We start from the raw sequence: 7,899 nt of genomic DNA on the forward strand, positions 1-7,899 counted from the left end.
TTGAAAACTTTATACAATCGTTATACTCAAGATTTAATTGGAGAAACTAAGTCTATGTGCAAAATCTAAAGTCTATTATTAGGAATAAACATAGGAATAAAGCATATAGATTAAATATATTAATAATATTGGTTATTATAATCATAGCTAAAATTTACAAAATGCTTACTATGTGCCAGGTACTCTCCTAAGAGCTTTGATGGATATTGACTAATTTAATGTTTTTCTAACTCTGTAAGATATTGCTGTTATCCCCATTTTGCAGTTGAGAAACCTGAGGAGCTGAGACTTAAGTGACTAGTCTGGAGTCACACAGTCAGCAAGAAAAAGATCACAAAATGAGCACAAAGAGGCACTGGGGTTCAGCAGCAAAAACTTTCTGGAGGAGACCAGTTGAGATGTGGCCTGCCCCATCCCCGAGGCACAGACCATCTGGTTGGCCCTCCCCAGGGGTGGTAAATGAGGCTGTGGAGAGCCTGCTCACATAGCCAGATAACTGTTTCTTGAAAGAGATTCTCTCCTTTGAGGAGAAAAGCAGATAAACGCTATTAAACTTACATTTTTTTCTCTAGAAAATTAAGTTAAGGTTTGGTTTCAAATATAACACGCAGCTTAGAATATCAGAAGCTGTCCTGCTTCCCTTTCCTCCATGTCCCACCACATGCAGCTGGGTACCCTCTAGTCCTTGCTAGCAGAACTGTGGCACCATATCTAGGGGTCTGCTTCCCACTAGGGCCCAGAGTCCATTTTCCTGTGTCCTGCTTCCTCTGTGTTCCTCTTCTGAGTTCCTAAGTAGCCCTCCAAAGTCCTGATTGTAGCTGTTGTCCTCTGTTGTACAGATTTTTCACCTGTCTCTAAAGAACGAGGAACTATACCTTGTCCTTGACTCAAGAAATATAGCAGATGTGAGATTCTTTTGATGATTGAGAAGCTATGAGCTATGTATAAATACTTCATCTTTGATTTATACATATGTCTTATCAGTAGATGACATATATTTAGTTATACAATTGACAAACAAACAAAAAAACATGTGGTCCTACAGTACTGTTTTGGCTTATTTAATTCTAAGAAAGGGAATCCAGAGTAGAGTTCAGAAGTATCCTTCTCCCCAGATATCTACAGAGTGAAACTGAGTGTTGGTTGCCCACAAGTTGGGGTGTTAACTATTGACATGTATTGAACAGCTCAGCACGGTGCTAAGCTCCAGGGATATAAGGATGTGTAAGGCATGTTCCAGAGGAATTCCCAATGTAGTGGGGACTGCATGCATGCTCAGTTGAGTCCAGCTCTCTTGTAACCCCACAGATTGTAGTCTGCCAGGCTCCTCTGACCACGGGATTATCCCAGCAAGAATAATGGAGTGGATTGCTATGTCTTCCTTCAGGGGATCTTTCCAACCCAGGGATCCAACCTGCATCTCTTGTGTCTCCTGCACTGCAGGCAGATTCTTTACCGTTGAGCCACTAGGGAAGCCCATGTAGTGGGGAAGCAGATACAAAACCAGCTAAGTTATAATAGTAGAGTGCTGTAATATAGTTATAAACACACAACAGGGTGAGCTGAGAGCTGTGGGACTTGGCAAGGGAGTCAAACTTCCATCAGGCAAGAGAGAGCAGAAAGCAGCCAGTGGACAGGCATGGAAGTTGCCTGCTTCTTTTGCCTGGAAAGTAGTGGGAAAGGGCAAGAGGAGATTCTAAAGGACTGGTTGTCTCCTGTGACAAATCTAGACAGAGTATTAAAAAGCAGAGACATCACTTTGCTAACAAAGGTTCATACAGTCAAAGCTCTGGTTTTTCCAGTAGTCATGTACAAATGTGAGAGTTGAACCATAAAGAAGACTGAGCACTGAAAAATTGATGCTTTCAAATTGTGGTGCTAGAGAAGACTCTGAGAGTCCCTTGGACAGCAAGGAGATCCAACCAGTCCATCCTAAAGGAAATCAGTCCTGAGTATTCATTGGAAGGACTGATGCTGAAGCTCTAATACTTTGGTCACCTGATGCAAAGAGCCAACTCATTGGAAGAGATCCTGATTCTGGGGAAGATTGAGGGCAAGAGGAGAAGGGGGCAACAGAGGATGAGATAGTTGGAAGACATCACCTACTCAACGGACATAAGTTTGAGCAAACTCCAGGAGATAGTGAAGGACAGGGAAGCATGGTATGCTGCAGTTCACAGGGTTGCAAAGAGTCAGAGACAGCTTAGCAATTGAACAACAGACTAGAAATGTACAGTGTGGGGTAATTCTGCATAGTCTCCTAGAAAGATCTGATAAGATCTGAACCACAGTCTGTGCATTTAGTGTCCACTCTGCTGAAAGATCACTGCCTGCCAAATGAGCTTTAAAATTTATGAACCTTTTAATAGAAAAAATCTGAGAAGAGAAAACCAGACTAGGAGAATTGCATAAGCAAGTGTTGAGTGAGAGGGCCTTGACCAGTTTTCCTTCTTTGAACTAAATTCATTAGGGAAATTTGAGAAACTGTAAAGTTTCAGAGAACTTCAAACTGGCATTTTCCCCTTCTCTGCTTCTAGTCAACTTTTATTTTGCTGTCAGCTATTAAGCTGACAGAAGAAGAAAGCTGTCTTTCAGCGGTTGGAGTCAGCCAATGAGGAGAGCTTCAAACCAGGTTTTCAGGGAGGCGGCACTGCCCAGACCTCCTGGGAGGCGAGGTTCAGCTTATGAGACGGACAGGAATCAACTTGTTGAAGCCTTTTTACTTGTCAGAGCACCTTTAAATAATCCACGCTTGCAGCTGTTTCATCTTCACAAAGGAAAGTGAAAATGGTCCCAAAAGGTATAACATCTCAAGCTCTGTAAAATGAGGGCCACCTGCCTTTACAATGGAAGTTTCTGAAGCAGGCAAACAACGTTTACATCGTGCCACTAAGTTTATCTTTCCTTGTCTGTGATGATTGTTCTTTGAGACACAAAACAAAGCGAATCACATCCAACTATTCTAAAAAAAAAGATGACCTGATTTTTTGGGCCACTTTATGGTTCAGAAAGGGGATTTTTTTCAATTGCTAGGAAACAGGTGGAAAAATTGCATTTCTGAGAGTGATGCTTCTTAGTTAGTTTTGTGGTGTGGTGGTGGTGATAGTAGTGGTGGTGATTTAGCTAGCAAAATTCATGCCCACGTTTCAGGCTTCTGGAGAGTAATGCGCTGTCAGACCAGCTCAGAGGACTGTGTAGGGCTGTCAGCAGTGTTTTGGGTCTCTCTCTGCCATTAAACCCCTTCCTTTTAATACAAAGAACAAGACTATCCTGAGTAGTAGTTGACGAATGACTGTGTGCGCTGAAATGCAATAATGATGAAGCAATTGATGCATTTGTAATTCAGTCTCAATGGATTCCACTCTTCTCCTCTCCAAGTGGTGAAACAGGAAACAGCATCGCATCAGGAATAACCTGAAGGTGTCCTCCAGGAGCCATGCCCCACGTCACTGATTGCCCTCAGTCAGAAATCTTGACCTGCAACTTTAGAGGGTGGGTCTCTGAAAGAATTTCAGAGCTTACACAGCAGCGAGGTGTGTTGCTCTCTGATGAGAACGAAGCTGGCTGGAGCACTGGGAGTCTGGCTCTGACTCTCTTCACAAACCAGGGGCATCTTTGTGTACTGAAGTTTCAGAAAGGTAGGCACCATCTTGTGGATTTGTTATTATTTGAGCACCTTCAAAACCAAGTTGGCCTTGACTCTGTGTATGTGTGTGTGCGTGAGAGAGAGAGAGAGAGAAATGACCAAAATGTTTGTTTTTTGGCCTGATGCGGGAGAGAGACAGAAAACAGAGGTTCAAAGCCATTTGCTTGATAAGTTTGTAGTAGTGGAGAGTAAACGGTGAATTCAAACTTCTACTTCTAGCCTGTATTACTTGCTCTTTAGCAAGTTTAAACTGATTCATTGAAGGCACAGGAAGAATTGTTCAGAGAGTGAAATCACACGAGGCCGAATGCTCTGTCAGCGTAGCTTGATTTATTTGGAAAGCCTTGACTCAAGCTGAAATGAAAAGAGTGCCTATCGATCTCCAGGCAACACAGAAAAGGCCATTTCAGACTACTTAAGAATGTCATAAATTTGGAACAAGGCAGAACTTGCTCATCTCACAGTGACAAGCTTTTTTAAGCTTGTTCCATCTTGAGGGAGATAATGTCATGTCTAGAAGACATTAGCTGATTAATTCTATAACTTCCAGCTTTGTGCAGAAAAACAAAACAAAAGCAAAACTTTTATTTTTTCTAATCCATGTTTAGTGAGGATGTTTTTTTGAGCAATTTTATTTCCTGAAAAGCCTTATACAGAGCAAGGGAAAGAAATTTGGGAAACTTTCTGGGTGATGATTCATTCAGTAATCTGTAATATACAAGGTCTTTCTCCAATACAAGTGAGGGTTCAGACTTTAAACAACACCTTTCATTTCCCTCCCCTACAAGCCTTTTTTAAAAAGGGGGTTTCCACTTAAAATTTCATCAGTAAAAGGGACAAATTCTTAAAGAGGAAAATAGATTCAGATAATAATTGTATAGTCTTCCCATTAAAAAATTTCTGTCATTTCTAAAAGCAATCACATTAATTTACATAAGTTTGAAGATAAATCTGGGTTTAATGGTAAACTGCACTAATTGAGTCCTTATTGTGTATTTATGCATTTCACATTTAATTTGATGAGACAAGACTCATGCCATTTTCAGATAAGGAAGTTTAGTCTCAGTGAGATTTATAGCAGCATAGTAGGGAAGTGAGAGAGTCAGAACTCTGTTGCCTTTCTGCACACAGGAATATATGTATGATTGGAGCCCTCTGTATTCCTATCCTTTTCTATCAGCTTTTTATGAGTCCTTGTCATTTGGAGGAGTTTCTGAATCCATAATAGCATGCAAATTTTGATATCTGATAGAGCAAAAGACCAAGTGTCAATCTATATTTGCTTCTGCTCTGGGGGTGAAGTCATGATGAAGTTGACTGAACATAGACTAGAAAGGCAGACAGACCTAGATTTGAATCCCTGCTATTGACCTAGGCAAATTAGTGAAATTCTTCAAACCTCAGTTTCCTTATTTATAAGCTAATTGTAATAATGTCCATCACGTAGCCTTGATATAAGGACGAGAGAGACAAATAATGAAAGTGCCATCTGCATGATTGAAAAATGGTAGACTTTCGATCAATAATAGTCATTTCTCCAATAACTTGTTGATGCTTTGACATGGTGCATCCTGTTCTGGCATGGGGATATCAGCAGTGACAACAGAGGCAACACCCTGCCCTCATGGAGCTAAGTGATGCTTATTTATTATATCATCATGTGACTGACTTTCTGTGAAAATCACATTTTGATTATGGTGTACAGTTTGGCTTTGACGTAGCCTCTGAAGCAGGATGATGAAAGTCCTATGCCAAAATTCCCCTAAAACATAGTAAAATCAGGCAAAAAGTGAAAACATCAGATACTTCTTTTACAGAAGTCAGTTTGTTCTGCTAATCATTTCAGAGTTAGAGGTCAGGAAGGATGTGCTTTTATGCAAATATTTACACACGCGCGTGCATGCACACACACACAGAATTCATCTGAGATTTCCTGGGCCCACAAAGCCACAGTAGAAGCATTCCTGACAGGATAGGTGTGGGAGGAGGGTCAGGCTCCAAGAACTCATGGAACAGAGTGTAGTGTGGCAACCATTCATTTGCTTTAGATCCCAGGCCATCTACTCAAGAGCCCTGGGCTTTCCAGGGCCTCCCCAGTGTGAATTTAGGGACAAAACCTGAACTGGAGATAATATACCTTTATAAAGACAGATTGGGGGCAAGAGCAATTGACTTACTTACCAGCTAAAAGCCTGGAGTTAAGTAGGCCAGTTGGCATCAAGAATGGTATTTTGGTATCTGTCCCTAACTTTGAATCCCAATAAACTGCAGATCATATCAGAGAGATACGAGAGGGACACAGGGAAGCCCCCTCTGAAATCCAGTGCAAATGTATTCTTCCTTTTCCTGGCAACACCTGCATACCCCATACTACTGACGTTGTTGGTCTTACACACCTTGAGTTTTTTTATGTAGTTGGTAGACCCAGAATGACTGAACAACTCTGTGTCAGCCCAGACCAGAGAGTTGGCACTATGAAAGAAGTCTTTCTAAAGTGGCAAGACTTACTTTTGTAAGCCCAGTGCAACAATCAGTCTCATCATTTTATGGGTCATGTTACCTTAAGATTGTGTCTTGTAGCAAGGATTTTAAAGGGTGAAAATATAAACTAAGTTAAAAGCCTAATTAAGTTAAGGCATAGGTAATAAACCCTCAAACAGCAGGTGGATGGAGAGGTTAAGAATCTTTGAGGAACTAAAAAGCCTCTTGATGAAAGTGAAAGAGGAGAGTGAAAAAGTTGACTTAAAGCTCAACATTCAGAAAACCAAGATCTTGGCATCTGATCCCATCACTTCATGGGAAACAGTGGAAACAGTGGCTGACTTTATTTTGGGGGGCTCCAAAATCACTGCAGATGGTGATTGCAGCCATGAAACTAAAAGACGCTTACTCCTTGGAAGGAAAGTTACGACCAACCTAGACAGCATATTAAAAAGCAGAGACATTACTTTGCCAACAAAGGTCCATCTAGTCAAGGCTGTGGTTTTTCCAGTGGTCATGTATGGATGTGAGAGTTGGACTGTGAAGAAAGCTGAGCACCGAAAATGGATGCTTTTGAACTGTGGTGTTAGAGAAGACTCTTGAGAGTCCCTTGGACTGCAAGGAGATCCAATCAGTCCATCCTAAAGGAGATCAGTCCTGGGTGTTCATTGGAAGGACTGATGCTGAAGCTGAAACTCCAGTACTTTGGCCACCTCATGCGAAGAGTTGCCTCATTGGAAAAGACCCTGATTTTGGGAGGGATTGGGGGCAGGAGGAGAAGGGGACGACAGAGGATGAGATGGCTAGATGGCATCACTGAATCGAAGGGCATGAGTTTGAGTGAACTCCGGGAGTTGGTGATGGACAGGGAGGCCTGGTGTGCTGCGATTCATGGCGTCGTGAAGAGTTAGACACGACTGAGCGACTGAGCTGAGCTGAACTGAACTGAACCTTATATAATACCGTAATAGCCATAATTCTCTCCAGGGATTTCTGTGGGGGACAGATTTTTAATTGTAAGTGAACTGCAGCAATCACTGTGTTTTGAAACAGTTAAATTATTTTGAAATTTCATTGTTATCAGAACTTAAAGTCTGCGGAAACCCATTAACAAATGGAAGAGAGCTGTGTAAGAGGGAGTGTGACCTTGAGATACATTTCTCCTTTCTCAGGTAGGAGGATTTAGAATTTCCCAGACAGTGAGTGTTTATATGCTGCTCAAATAGAAAATGTTTTGGTTCATTTTATTTATTTATTTTACTTTACAGCATTGTATTGGTTTTGCCATGCATTGACTTGAATCGGTTCATTTTAAAAATCATTTTCTCTTTATTTATTTATTTTTTGCCCACATGGTCACTGGCAAGTCTTTGGAGAGCAGTTGTGCAGTGTTCTAAGGAGTGTGAACTGTGCTGAGCTGATGCATAGCTGGCATTTAGTGTACAGAAATTCCAACTCAGTGAAAATGTTCCCTTTTTTCCCTGAATTATATCTTCAGGAAATACCAGGAAACTGAGATGCTTAACCAGAATTTCCAAATCCCTCTGCTCAGGATTGGTATACACAAACATACCCCACACAGACACACACACACATGCACACACATGACATAGACACAGACACACACACATCCACACACATTCATGTACATAATATAAAAACAAAATCAAAAGATACATACTTTGTGTGTGCAGCAAAAGTTTAGTTCTCATGTCATAGAGTGCAATAGATTGGGCCTTCTGCCCTTTGAAACATGTGATGTGTGGTCACTG

Source organism: Muntiacus reevesi, chromosome 15 (assembly GCF_963930625.1).
Source record: "Muntiacus reevesi chromosome 15, mMunRee1.1, whole genome shotgun sequence".
In the NCBI taxonomy this organism is placed as follows: domain Eukaryota; kingdom Metazoa; phylum Chordata; class Mammalia; order Artiodactyla; family Cervidae; genus Muntiacus; species Muntiacus reevesi.